Source organism: Bidens hawaiensis, unplaced genomic scaffold, assembly GCF_021521415.1.
Source record: "Bidens hawaiensis isolate Kalapana, Puna unplaced genomic scaffold, B.hawaiensis_p1.1 tig00419431_1, whole genome shotgun sequence".
In the NCBI taxonomy this organism is placed as follows: domain Eukaryota; kingdom Viridiplantae; phylum Streptophyta; class Magnoliopsida; order Asterales; family Asteraceae; genus Bidens; species Bidens hawaiensis.
This window is the reverse complement of record NW_027504858.1, coordinates 64,468-79,299: the sequence shown is the minus strand read 5'-3', so window position 1 is coordinate 79,299 and position 14,832 is coordinate 64,468.

Here is a 14,832-nt window from a genome sequence, read left to right as displayed (position 1 = left end):
GACTGATTGAAAAGGTTAACGTATTCACCTGTAACGTCGGTGTTGTAAACCTTGACTGATTGATTGATCGACTGTGAATGATATTAACCTATACATAAATAGGTTTGTATGAATGTTTTGAATGATGTTAAGCTATGATTGTAAGCTTAACCTTGAAATCGTTTATCTTTGATTGTGAATGAAAACACTAAGTTTTATATGACGTTTGATATAGCATGCTTTGGCCTAATAGGTTCTATCACGTTGGTAAGTTTGGTAAGTAAACGGGTCCCTCGGTTGATTGAAATTTATGCGAATTACTTTTCCTTAGGCAAGAAACTTACTACTAATGACATCCCCCTTCCAGTTACTACATGCCCGTCAAAATATCTCTTTTGTTTAACATTACTTCATCATGAAGTAACGTTTTATGAAAACATGATTGTGAATGAATGTTTGTAAAATACGATCAAGGTTAAAGCCATAGCCTCGATTGATAGTCTAAGCTATAATTCAAATAACTTAAACATAACTCCTACCTTAATTCGGATGCTTAGATTGATAACACGATAAGGCCGGACTTGATCTACTCGCTTATGTGATTGCTAGCTTAATTCCAACTTCGTTTCTTGCACGTATTACGAGAAAACAGCACGTCGGCTTACTACGGCAACCGGGCATGCCTTTCGATGTTAACTATGTGAAAGTGGAGGTGAAATGGGATGAGGAGAGCTCAACACCCGTCTCCCCCTTTTATAACTGATTCAGTACCCTATCGCGATACGCGATAGGTCCCTTATGGCCCGTCGCGTATCACGACGCTGCCATTTTACACCGCCTTATGCGGTGATGACACGTGGCCTGTCATATTGTGCCACGTGTCGACACGGTTTCAACACGTGTCCGGTGACTCACCAAGCCTATCGCGCTACGCGATGGGTTGATTGTTACCCCATCGCGTATCGCGATGGGAACAAAGTTTTAGAATTTGTACTTTTGGTCCCTGTACTTCTTAAGTTATTACTTTTAAGCTTAAATTGAGAGGGTTAGGGACGTGGTGTTACAATCGAAATCTGATTTACAGGTATTTCATTAAAAGAAGATCTTTTATATACTAGCTTGGAAGACTGATGGTTTGAATACCAAAAGGTTGTCTCGGTATTTGTTAGACATGGGGTGCACGCTGTGAGTTTCAAGTGATGGTTTATATATGTGATTTTTGTTACAGAGTGAAGTCTAACAAGAAACAAATGAAAATAATGCCAAGGGGTGTCTGTAGGTGCATCTTGGTTCCAGTTGTTCATTGGTTTATGTCTTTAATCATATATGTAATGAACAATATAGTTTGTGTTTGTTTACGTTTACGTTTTAGAGCATTCCCATCAGCTCCTTTATCTCTATCTCTATAATTTAGAGAAAAATCACCATACTATATAATTTGATCTACATTTTGTTTATCCCTCCACATCTCATCCTTTATCTCTAACTCTATTTTATTAAAATAATATTTTATTTTTCTCTTTCTATAACAAACTTTAACTACTATTTACTTTGTCTTATTATAATTTTTGTTCTCAAATATTGAGTTTAATAAATTTTCACAAAATTTAGCATCTAATTAATGTTTATATCTTATATGCAAGACAAATATACATCTGGAGACAAACCTTGCCATCCTTTCAACTTATCAAAATGCTCTTCGTCATCTGAACTTAGGCGTGGTTTGAAAGTTAGCTAATCACTAATTAAGTTTAATAGATATGATAACAAAACTACTATTATACTTGTTAGCCATAAATTAATACCCATAACAAATGCAGTATGCCCAAATAGCTTACTGTTAGATGTGGCATCAAGCTATATGACATCATGTAGCATTATGCATAAAAATCTACTTAAATGCATTACATGCACAAATATTAAAGCAAAAGGTTAGAGATGGAGTTCATGACAAATATTAAAACAAGAGTTCATGACAAATATTATAACAAATTAGTTCAGGAGTTACTCTTACAATAATGGCGAAACGCGTTCCTTGAGCATGTTAGAACAAAACATTAATCATACCAAAAATCAGATTTAAAACACACGCCAAAATAACAACCGGTATGTTACCATGTAACCAACAAAAACATGGGAGCTCCTCGAAGTAATTATCTCAAGTATGATTGCGTTTCCTCATGATTTCCATTTGAAGCTCCTCAAAATATTGGCGTTGCATATCTGACATTGCACTCAAATCCATCACCATAATTCATTGATTAAATTCCATCTTGGCAAGCTCTATTTTCTCAGCCTCCAACCTTAGTTGTTCTTCTTGTCTCTCCTTTTCAAACTTCATCTTTTCAGCTTTTAGGAGATAAAGCTCCTTATCTTGAGCACGACACTGCTCAAAAAGATTATACTTCATCTTCCTAAGTTGGATGATTTCCTCGGATTGCATACCTTGAGCCTTTCGTTTTCTTTTTTTAGCTTTCCTACCTATTGGTCGGTCCAAATCGATATCATCGCTCTCAATTGCATTCTCTGCATCGAGATTTACTGGTGCATCATATATAGGAAAGGGGCATTGAGTTGGGGTCGGGGTTGGGTTGATCCTCCTTTTCTTTGTAGGTTTCTTTGTGGCATGCAAAATCCACTTAGGTTCATTCTTTAATAGGTGCCAACAATGCTCAAATTGGAAGTTGCTACCTTCTAATTTATGGTACATAATCTTTGCCTTGTCAATCTTGCATTTAAACAAACAATATAGATGTTAGATATAATAAATGCAATTTTATTTAACATCATAATAATAAAGGTATAAGAAAGAAAATGCTACCTTATCATGATCAGTTATGCCACTTTGATTTAATCTTTTAACTTGATCTAGTGCCGAACAAAATTTATTTGTGGCTTTTTGAATAGCTGACCATCGTAAGTTTAAAGACTTCGATGACCGCTTAGTTGTTGTATCTCTATGTTGTTGAAAGTAGTTAAAGATCTTTTCCCAAAATTGGGAGTGTTTTTGATCTGTTCCTTGAACAGAATCAAGGCTACAATTCAGCCATGCGGAGACAAGTAGAGTGTCTTCTTTAGTGCTAAAGTTCGCACCCCTTGAATTTTTATTATAGGTCTCTGGTGAGGTTTCGCTTTGTCCACCATAATTGGGAATGAGTTGATGATCTTCGCTTAAAAGGTTGGTAAAGTACATACATTGCTCTTGTGTAGACATGTTTTGTGAATCCATACTCTGTGAATCCATACGGGGAAAGGGGTTTTACAATGCCACTAACTGCCAAAAGATGAAAACTATAATTAACATATAAAATGGTCTTAAAGAACATAAATATATTAGCATTCGGTATAGCAAATGAACAACCAAAAGTATCTTATGACAATAATCATATGTATTCCAAAACATTTCGTATGACTTGTAGGTTGTTTATTGCATCAGATATTCAGCTCATTGTATACCCGTGAAACCCGTGGGTTTGCCCGATACCCGACGGGTAATTACCCAATGAAAACTCGACGGGTTTTGGGTCGGGTTTGGAAAAAGGTTTTATAATCGGGTATGGGCTGGAATTACTTAAACCTGACCCAAATCCGACGCATTACCATCAAAGCATATTAAAAAAAACAGAAACATCAAGCACAACAAGACGGTCCCAATGGCGTCTTCATCATCAAGTACAAGAAAGGCAAATTTACAACTAGAATGGTAATCAAAATAACATGAAATGATGTGTTAACATACAACTATTCACTAACAAGCCACAAAATATTAATGCTTATCAATATATAATAATCACTAAGCAACCACAACCATGGATTCCGTTTCTTTAAGGTAAATAGAACATAAACTCATTGAGGACTTTTATCAAACACTTGGCTGGCAGAAAAAATAAACAAAAATAATAGGTATTCATCTACATCTCAATGTTACAAAATCATTCACAAATATGCTAACACAATACATATTGAAGAGAAACTAGCATATGAATCTCGATGAACATGCAAAAATAAAAAGAAGATGAAATGTACCAGTAGAAGCTATCGACACAAACCTACGAGTTGGAAGCAGACTGATAAAAACAACTAAGATTGGTAAAAGCTATTCTGAGAACCAAGATTAAAGGCATCTTTCAAAATCTGTTGTTATTGTTTTGTGATTACAGGAAACTTTTCAAGTTCTTTTGGGAGGGAATGGACAGAGGAAAAAGGAAGGAATTGTCATATATAGATTGAACAGTAGAATAGTAAATATAGAGAATGGTGCTACATATTTTAGAGATGGAGAATAAAATACAGGACCTGACGTAAACCTAAATAAGAGGAAAACAATATTTTTCTATATATTATATAGATAAAGTGTAATATATAGGAGCTGATGAGAATGCTCTTATACCTTGTTATGCTTTGGCAAAGTTAGGCCAAGTAACACAACTTTTCCAGGTTTGTATCAAAGGCGAACCTAACGTAAATATAAATCATTTCGGTCTTAGGGTTTTGTGTTGATCTACTTCGTCCCTAGTCGTGCTCTTTGATGTGTATTTATCGTTAAAAAGTTATAATAAATACAAGAAGCTTTCGTGCTTATACCAATGCTCTATAACATGTTCTCCTACTTAACTACACTTGTGAACAAAGACTAAGGCGCCTTTCTACCCTCTTATCGATGTAGGCGGCAATATCAAATCTTCAAAATGAATAGTACACATATAATCGTTTGCCACAATGTGATCCTCGTCTCAAGCTTCGATTTGATTGGTAATGGGCTTGAAACGGAGGTTCGTGGGCCAAGTTATGCCCGTTTTCGTGGGCCATCTTTGGAGGCACGATCATGGGCCTCCAAATATAGCATGGCCTGTTCTTCAATACTTGGGCCTCCATCACAATGACACAAAAACGTATACAATGTAGGGTAAATGTTTTCAAATGAAACTAGATTCTAAATTGACCGATTTCACATCCAACCACTATGCCAACATGCATGCGGGTGGTTTCTACTTAATTTTACTTGACTAGGCCAGCCTTTGCTAACTCGTTGTTATTCTCCGAACATCATACAAAACCCGATTTATGCTTGTTTGAATTTACCCCGATTTGAATCTTACGCCTTTCTACCCTCTTATCTTATCGATGTAGCCGGCAATATCAAATCTTCAAAATGAATAGTACACATATAATCGTTGCAATTTACCCCTTAAAGAGTGCTGTCAGTTGCGTTATTGTAAAATATAAAAGCGACTTGAAAAGAAACAAATAAACAATGACACAAAAAACGTATACAATGTAGGGTAAATGTTTTCAAACGAAACTAGATTCTTAATTGACGGATTTCACATCCAACCACAATGTCAACACGCTTGTGAGTGGTTTCATATTAATTTGACTTGGCTAGCTAGGCCAGCCTTTGATAACTCGTTATTCTCATAACAGTATACAAAACCCGATGTATGCTTGTTTGAATTTACCCCGATTTGAATCTTACGCCTTTCTACCCTCTTATCGATGTAGGCAGCAATATCAAATCTTCAAAATGAATAGTAGACATATAACCGTTTGCCACAATGTGCTCCTCGTCTCAAGCTTCGATTTGACGGGTAATGATCTTGAAACGGAGGTTCGTGGGCCAAGTTATGCCCGTTTTCAAGGGCCACCTTTGGAGGCACTATAACAATTCGCCCCTAAAGGGATATAGTACATAGCAAACTTGACATTATACTACATTTACCATTTAATACATTTTGTATTTTTTAGCCATAATCTGGTTTGGGCCGGTCCATCAAGCCTATGGTGGATCAGTATCTTCGGGACCAAGTCGAGCACATTATTTGGGCTACAAGTTATTTAATTAATTGTTTAAATATGTTTTTACTAATTAGTATTTGAGTATGATAAGAAGTTTGTATTCTAGTCTAATTAGGTTTTCATGTTTAAACTAATATATATACCCGAATCATGGGTTATATCATTATGCATTGTAATTTTCGAGCTAATGAAAGTTACAAGGATCGAGCTTATGATCTAAAATATTGTTTGTGTTTTCGGTTATGGTTACCAAACTTCGGTATTTACTTTAAAAAGTTTGTTAGTTTAACAATAAAACATGTTTACTCTACTATAAGACTTTACTTATAAAAACACATTTCTCTATTATGTATTCTTCCAAGTATGCATACCGTCTTAAAACATGTTAAAGAGGGGATCTAAAACTCACATGTTGGTGTAACTACATGCACTATGCTTAGGGGTGTAGACAACTTTTGTGGAACGGGTTCGGTTGAACCATACAAATTTTTTTTAATGTTATATATTCATGTATTTTTACATCGATTCCGTAGAAATTTCGACATCAAAATCGTAGAAAACCAAAACTAAAGTGATTGACAATGAGTCGCCCGTCCCTCAAAATTTTCCGAACCGGCCAATAGGAATAAAAACCTGGCTACGCCACTAACTATGCTATTTACATGTTGTTCTTCAAATATGTGCAAAGTCCATACGTGAACTGTCAAATTCCACACTCTATGAATACTCTTCAAAGCACATCAAGTTTTTGTATGTCAAGTATGTTATGAACACAATTGGCCCAATCCAAGTAGACCCAACCTTGCAGCCCTGTTCGATGTTGGTGAAAGGCCCACGGGTTTGGTAATGACCAGCAAAGGTTATAAGCACGACGAGAGTATGGAATAGGGTATGAATGAATATTGTTAGCAGTTGGTTCTAGTCTTCTCATCTCTTATTCTCTAATCTGTTTCCCATCTCCCTCTTGTTATCTTTTTGTTTCTTATTGTAATCTCTCTATTGAGTAAATTGAATCATAGTAATTACTTCTCAATTGATTATCTCTTTGTTGTGTTAATTTGAGTACACAACAAAGTACCCGCTAAACATTAAGTACTCACCAGTCCTCCAGTACTAGGCTACTAGCACATCAAAGTACTCACATAAGTAAAATATTCTCTTTAGAATATGAATACTTGTGCTATGTGAGAACTATTCTATGCGTATATTATCTGTTATGTGGGAACTAGTATAAAGTAAATACTTTATACTTTGCGAATACTATCCATAAGCGAGAATTATTCTATGCACATAGTCCCTATATGCGTAAAGTATACTATTTACACATTAAATATGATCTGCAATGGCGGTTGTGATGGTGAAATCCAAAACAGATCCGTGACGTGCTACACCCCAAAATATTAAAAATGTTAAAAAGGGGATATTAAAAACTCACATGTTAAAGTAAGCGAGTGAAAAGAAAACTACGCGTTTAAGCGAGCTGACCCGGATGAGTTCGGTTCGACGAGCGGCCTAGAAAATATTTGTAGGTTCAAAATAAAATTCAAGAAAATAAACGGAAATGAAAGACATTGAAGATTCGGTTCATGATTTAGTGTTTTAAACCTTTGAAAGCAAAAATATATATTTACTCTATAATTTTTTATTTTTAGAGTTTCCGTCGTAAAGTTTTAAAGTTGATTAATTTTAACTATTTATAAAATGCTGGGTTATAATATTTCTTAGTCATGTAAGTCGGGCTCGTTTCGAGAAAAATCCCAAATGGGCCAAAAATGAGTCGTAGCGAGTGGTTCGTTTTCGGTTGGACTCGAACTCAACCATTTATGTCGGGTTCGTTTCCGGCTTGGTAATAATATTTCTAGAATAATAAATTAAAAGAAATTGGTTTTAGATATAATCAAATTACCAAACCGAAACCGAATACATTCATAAGCAAGTCAAGTTCGTTTTTGATGAACTAATACTAATTTTAAATTAATCATAACATCATGTTTTAAACTATTAAAGCATGAACTAAATAAGACAAACATACCCGAGGAATGAAAACAAGAACAAAAAATAAGAAACTTGAAACTTGATTGGTTTGACTTTTGAAAGTCAAAGTCGGTAAAATACACCTAAATGAGAGAATAATAACAATACTTTGTAAATTGATTTGTGGCAAAGTGAATTAGGAAGCAAATGAGCTCTATTTATAGGTAAACATGACCAAAGATGATACAGAGAATTAAATTTGGTCAAGACTTGTTAATGAACATGAATAACATTCAAAACCTTTAAAATGACCATAAAGGTTGAGTTGAAACATAAGGAATATATTCAACCAAGTCTATTATCATAAAATGAGTTGAAACACCTCTGAAATCATTTAAAATGGTGTTAAACGAGTTAATGGTAGATCAAACATGAAAACATGTGACATTACCCTAGACTTGAATAAAATGCAATTAACGTATCAAATACATAAAATGGAGTTTAGGATTAAAATCGAAAAGATGGAATAATATTATTATAAGTTAAAAATAGAGTTTACTAAATACGAAAATCCGAAAGTTTAAACTGGGTTGGGTTTCGGGTTTTGAAATTTAACGAATAATGCTACATCAAGATTCCAATTTTATGAATCCTTGTCCTTCATAACACAATAATCCAAGGTCCCATGCAAATCTATTAATGAAAAATAAATGTTTTAAATTGAAAACTCACATTGGAACCAGAGCCCTAGCTATCTATGAATTGATAATGTATGAAATGTGGAATATTCTCCTCATATTCTATTGCTTCTAGTTTATTTCTTTCCTTACTGTTCACCTAAAATCATACATGTATTTTTGGCACTCTTTCTATAAAGAGGCCTTTATTCTTCCAGTTGTGATATACGAAACACAATCAATCAAACATTACAACCCATAATAATTTATTATGGTATCAGAGCGGTCTTTCTAAAGATCCTCCGATCAAAACAATACCAGAAGCATGGTCGGCGACCAAGATAATTCGACGGGTAAAACCAAAGAAGAAGGAATCAATCATGATTCCCCTTACTATCTCCATCCCTCTGACTACCCAAGACAAATGCACGTTAACGACGTTCTTACCGATGGGAATTATGCAGATTGGTCAAGGAGATGCTAAATTTCCTGTTTGCCAAAAGTAAGGTCGGATTCGTCAATGGCTCGATCAAGAAGCCGGAAAAAATTCATCAAAAATACATGCATGATTGTAGGTGAACAGTAAGGAAATAAATTAACTAGAAGCAATAGAATAGGAGGAGAATATTCCACATTCCATATAATGATGATGATGATTTAAGTTGATTTAGCTTGTTTCGATGCAAAAGCTAAGGCCTTGAAGCTATTTGCTCGGTTTCTGTCTCTACACGCTCCCCCTCTTTCTCTTGAACTTGGATAATGAGTTACTTGAAAATGAAGAAAAATAGGGTGGCTAGCCCATGTTAGTTGATGCTAATTTTTTTTCCTGAAATTGCATAATGTCTCCATCATCTTTTATTTATTACCAAAATGTAATAAATAAATATTTTGTTTATTAGAAAATTTAAGATGTTATGTGCCACCCGACAATTTCAGGTTAACACCGTTAACACAAACTCAGTTATTCCAAACATTCATTCATGTTTATCACCTAATTAAGGTTAATTAAGTGTGTTTGTTATTGCACAAACATTCACATAACAGTAATTCGGGGAATTATTGAATCACGCGAGTCTAACCCCGAACGTTGGTGAAATCATGAAACTAATATTTTAAACATCCATTACAATATTATGTGTGTAAAAATGTGTGCTAAGTGATTATGTGTTTAGTTCATAGCTTGTTTCAAGAAATTGCAATTGATTTTGTGTAATTTATACATTTTCGACTTTTATGAAATATTATTACGGAATAACAATGAGGTTATATTGTTATAAACTCGGGTTGGTGTTTTAGTTATAATATGATAGTACCTGTGTTACACATAGGTAGAAAATATTTGAAACATAATATATAAGTATATATTATAAACTTAATGAAATGCAAATGTCATTTATTCTCCCAATCCACTTTGTTTTTTTTCGAACGACAACTTTCTCCTAATCCATTTTGCTAACATTACTTCTCATCTGAACACGTGTTGACCGGTCATAAACCTTGAAGTCTAACCCGAAAAAATAGATACTAATGAGAAAGGAGTCTGACCAGTAGCATTCTTTGAAGTGGTCCTATCTGCCCAAAGAACAAAAGGTAGTTCCTCGGCCCACTTTCCCTTCTTAGACCCCAACTTTTTCTTCAGGTTATTGATAATGATTTTGTTGCTTTACTCGTCCTGACCATTAGCCTGGGGATGGACAGGTGTTGAGGTGATCATCTTGATTCCCCAACTGGCACAAAAGTTGGTGGTTCTTTTGCCAATGAACTGCGAGCCATTGTCACACACTATCTCTGCTGGGATTCCAAATCTTGTCAGGATATTGCACTTTATGAATGAGATAACTTCTTTCTCTCTGACTTGAACAAAAGCTTCCGCTTCAATCCACTTCGAGAAATAATCTGTCATAACCAGCATAAAGACTTTTCCTTCTGGAGCTCTGGGTAGCTTTCCAACAATATCCATTCCCCACTTCATGAAAGGCCAAGGGGATATAACAGGATACAAGGGTTCTGCTGGCTGGTGCAAAATGTTGCTATGTCTTTGGCATGCATCACATTTATGAGAATAATTCATAGCATCCCTCTTCATCGTTGGCCAAAAGTATCCTATCCTCAGGATTTTTGGAGAATAGTGCTCTGCCCCAGTGTGATTCCCACAATCTCCTTCATGGATATCCTGAAGAACTTCTTGAGCTTCTGTCTTCTCCAAGCACCTAAGATATGGTCCTGCAAGAGATTTCCTGTCTAATATATCATTCATTATAGTATATGGTATTAACTTTGTGCGAAAAGCCCTTGGGTTTTCATCCTTGGGGATAACTCCATCCTGAATATATCTCCTGATTGGGATAATCCAAGAATTTTCATTATCTTCAGGATTTTTAACTCCCATATCTTCATCATCTTCTGATATTTCGTTCACATCTTGCTCTCCTATTGCTGGACTCAGGATATGTATGATAGGAATCTTGACACCTTCTGGTATCCAGAAGGATGAAGATAAATACGCTAGGGCATCTGCTTCAACATTTTCTTCTCTAGGTACCTGTGAAATATCAAACATTTTGAAACACTTTGCTAGTTTTTTAACTAGCTCTAAATATTTCATTAGTTTTTCTCCTCTAACAGTACACGAACCATTAAAGTGATTAGTTAATAATAATGAATCAACATGTACTTGAATAAACATGCCGATTGCTAGTTGTAATCATGCTATCAAAGCTTCGTATTCTGCCTCATTATTTGTGGCTTGAAATCCGCAGGATATGGATTGAGGTATAATGTCCCCCTGTGACGATTTCAACAGGATCCCGAGACCTGTTCCTCTAACATTTGAAGCACCATCAGTGTATAGAGTCCACTTATCTTTGGTTTCTTCAAGTTGTTGGACTTCCAAGTCTGCTTCTTCTTTAAGTTCACTGGTGAAATCAGCCACAAAGTCTGCTAATGTCTGGGATTTGATGGCAGTCCTAGGTTCATATGCTATATCATATGCACTCAGCTTCACAGCCCATTTTGCCATCTTATCTGACATTTCTGGTTTTCTTAAAATAAACTTAATAGGGTAATTAGTTTTGACATGAATAGGGTGAGTTTCAAAATAATGTCTAAGTTTAGTAGATGCCATAATAAGTGCTAAAATTAATTTCTCAAGATAAGAATACCTGGTTTCAGCATCCAATAGACTTTTACTTACATAATAGATGGGATGCTGTTGACCTTCGAGATCCTTGGCTAAAACTGCACTTACAGCATTATTTGATACAACTAGATATATAGATAGAGGTTCACCTTCTTCGGGTTTTACCAGTTGAGGAGCAGAAGAAAGATAAGCTTTTAAGGACATCAAAGCTTCCTCATGCTTACTGGTCCATTCGAACTTCTTATTTTTCCTCAGGATATCATAAAATTCTTTGCACTTTTCTGAGGATTTGGATATGAATCTGTTGAGTGCCGCTATCCTGCCAGTCAGCCTTTGAACGTCCTTAACTGATGCTGGGGATTTTAGATTCAGGATAGCTTGTATCTGCTCTGGACTCGCCTCTATCCCCCTTTTGGTGACCATGTATCCCAAGAATTTGCCAGCCTTCACTTCGAAATGGCACTTTGCAGGATTCAGCTTCATGTTATATTTGTCAAGGATATCAAACGCGGTCTTGAGATCCTGGAGGTGATCCTCATCTTTCTTGGACTTCACCACCATATCATCAATATAGACCTCCATCGTGTCCCCCATTTTCTCTTTGAACATCATGTTAACTACTCTCTGATAGGTCGCACCTGCATTTCTAAGTCCAAAGGGCAAAGCAATATAACAATAAATACCTGTGGGAGTCATGAAGGCCGTGTCTTCTTGGTCTGAGGGCTCCATTTGGATTTGCTGAAATTCTGAGGATGCATCCATAAATGTCAGCATCTCGTGGCCGGCTGTAGCGTCTACCATTGAATCTATGTGTGGTAGAGGGAATGGATCCTTAGGACAGGCCTTGTTCAAGTATGTGAAATCCACACAAACTCTCCATTTTCCATTCTTTTTCTGCACAACCACCACATTTGCTAACCATCGGGGATATTGGACTTCCCTAATCATATTTTCCTTCAAGAGTACTCTTTCAACTTCTTCTTGAATGATTATGTTTCTCTCAGGTGCAAAATTTCTTCTTTTTTGATGGATTGGCCTGAAAGAATTATCAATTCCAAGTTTATGTGTTATAATATATTTGGAAATATCTGTCATATCATCATGTTTCCATGCAAATGTTGACAGTCTTGACTTGAGGAAATCGAGCAATTTTGACTCAATATCCTCAGGAATGCTCGTTCCTATCAGCACTTTGACTTCAGGATCCTCGGGATAAGGAAGTACTTCTTTAATTTCTTGTTCCCTGGCCTCCATTACGTCTCGTGCTGGCTTCTGTAATTGCTACGCCTGCTGGAATTTGGCAGTACACTTCATAGAAGAGGTGTAGCAATTCTTTGCATCTTGTTGATCACTGATGATTTTGATAACTCCCCACGGAATTAGGAGTTTCACACACTGGTGGTAAGTGTAGGGGACTGCTTCCATGTCGTGTATCCAGGGCCTGCCTAATATAATATTGCAACAAGACAAACAGTCAATAACAAAATTTTTTCATTTTATTTACCCCTTCGACATATACTGGGAGCTTGATATCCCCAATAGTATTCTTAGTTTCTCCACTGAATCCAACCAATACTGAGGAACTGATGATGATCTCATCCTCAGGAATATTCATCTTTCTCAGCACATCTAGTTGAATAATGTTGACAGAGCTTCCACCATCTATGAGGATCCTGCGCACATAATGGTTAGCCACATATAATGTTATTACCAAACTATCATGGTGGGGATCCCGAATATTGACTCTATCGCTTTCATCAAAGGATATGGTCTTGGCTTGAGTGAGAATAGATGTCTTTGTTGGCCTGTCAACCACTTGTAACTTTCGTTGGTCAGCATTTCTTTTTGCAGCAGAATAAGAGGTTTCATAGATGTCAGATCCTCCGGATATGAACATGATTGTTTTTGCATCCGTTGGTGGAGGAGTCGGCTTTTCATGAACTTTTTCAGGATTTTGCTCTCTTCCCTTTTTCCCGCCAAGTAGCTCTTTCAAGTGGCCTTTGATGAGAAGATAGCTGATCTCCCGTCTGAGTGCAATGGAATCATCGGTCAAGTGCCCAAAGTCTTCGTGGAAGGCACACCACTTTGATTTGTCTTTCCAGGCTCCTTGTTTTTCCATCTTCTTTGGCTACCTGGCTTTCTCACCTAAATCCTGCATGGCACACATTAATCTACCAATATCAACAGAAAAACAATATTCAGAAACATTAGGATATTCTTCATTATCTTCATCATCTATTGCATTGATCTTGGGGTTATCAGGTTTATAGTAAGGCTTTGATCGATATGATTTTCCCGGGGATTCGGCCTTCTTGTTCGTCTGGTCATACTTCGGGATATCGATCTTTTTAAAGTTTTTCTTATCGTCTTCTAGCCTGATAAACCTTAGGGCTCTGCTTCTTGCTTCATCCGATGACCTGCATGGAGTCATAACAAGATCATCATAGAAAGAGGAGTCTTTCTCTAACCCCAACTTAAGAGCTTCCACTGCTGAAGCAGGATTTAGATTTGGAATCTCCAATGACTCCTTGCTAAACCTGGTAATAAAATCTCTCAAGGATTCCCCAGGATTCTGGGTAACCCTGTAAAGATCACCTGTCATTTTCTCAAATGTTCTACTCCAAGAAAATTGGTTATTGAACAAGTTAATCAAATGAGAAAAGGAAGTGATAGTATTAGGAGGAATACTCAGTAGCCATTTCATGGATGCTCCAGTCAAGGTAGACCCAAATCCCTTGCAAAGGCATGCTTCCTTGATTTCCATAGGGATTGGGTTGATCTCTATACGCTCTCTAGACTGTGCAACATGTTCCTCGGGGTCCGTCGAACCATCATATAGCTTCATATTTGGGGTTTGAAACCGTTTAGGGATCTGTACGTCACCAATTGATGGTACAAATCGGGATACTCTGTGACTAACAGTGGGAACTTCAGCTATGGGACGGATTACACCAGAAACATTTGATATCATGTCCTTAAGCTTTTGTAATTCTCGGGCTAAACCTGAACTTATGCCTGCATCCTGCAAAAATCCTTGATTAGCATTAAATGGAATTGTATTGAAAGAGTTACCCTGATTAATATTATGAGGAACAGTCTGGGTGTTGTAATTCGTATTCCCAAATGTAGTGTTTCCTGGAGTGACAAATGGGGTGGCCGAAGTGTTAGCCTGCATCGGGATGAAATCTCCCTGGTGCACCTCAGAGGACCCTGCAAACTGCTGAGTGTGAGCAAATGGCTGCTGAGGATTGATGGTCCCTGATGGAG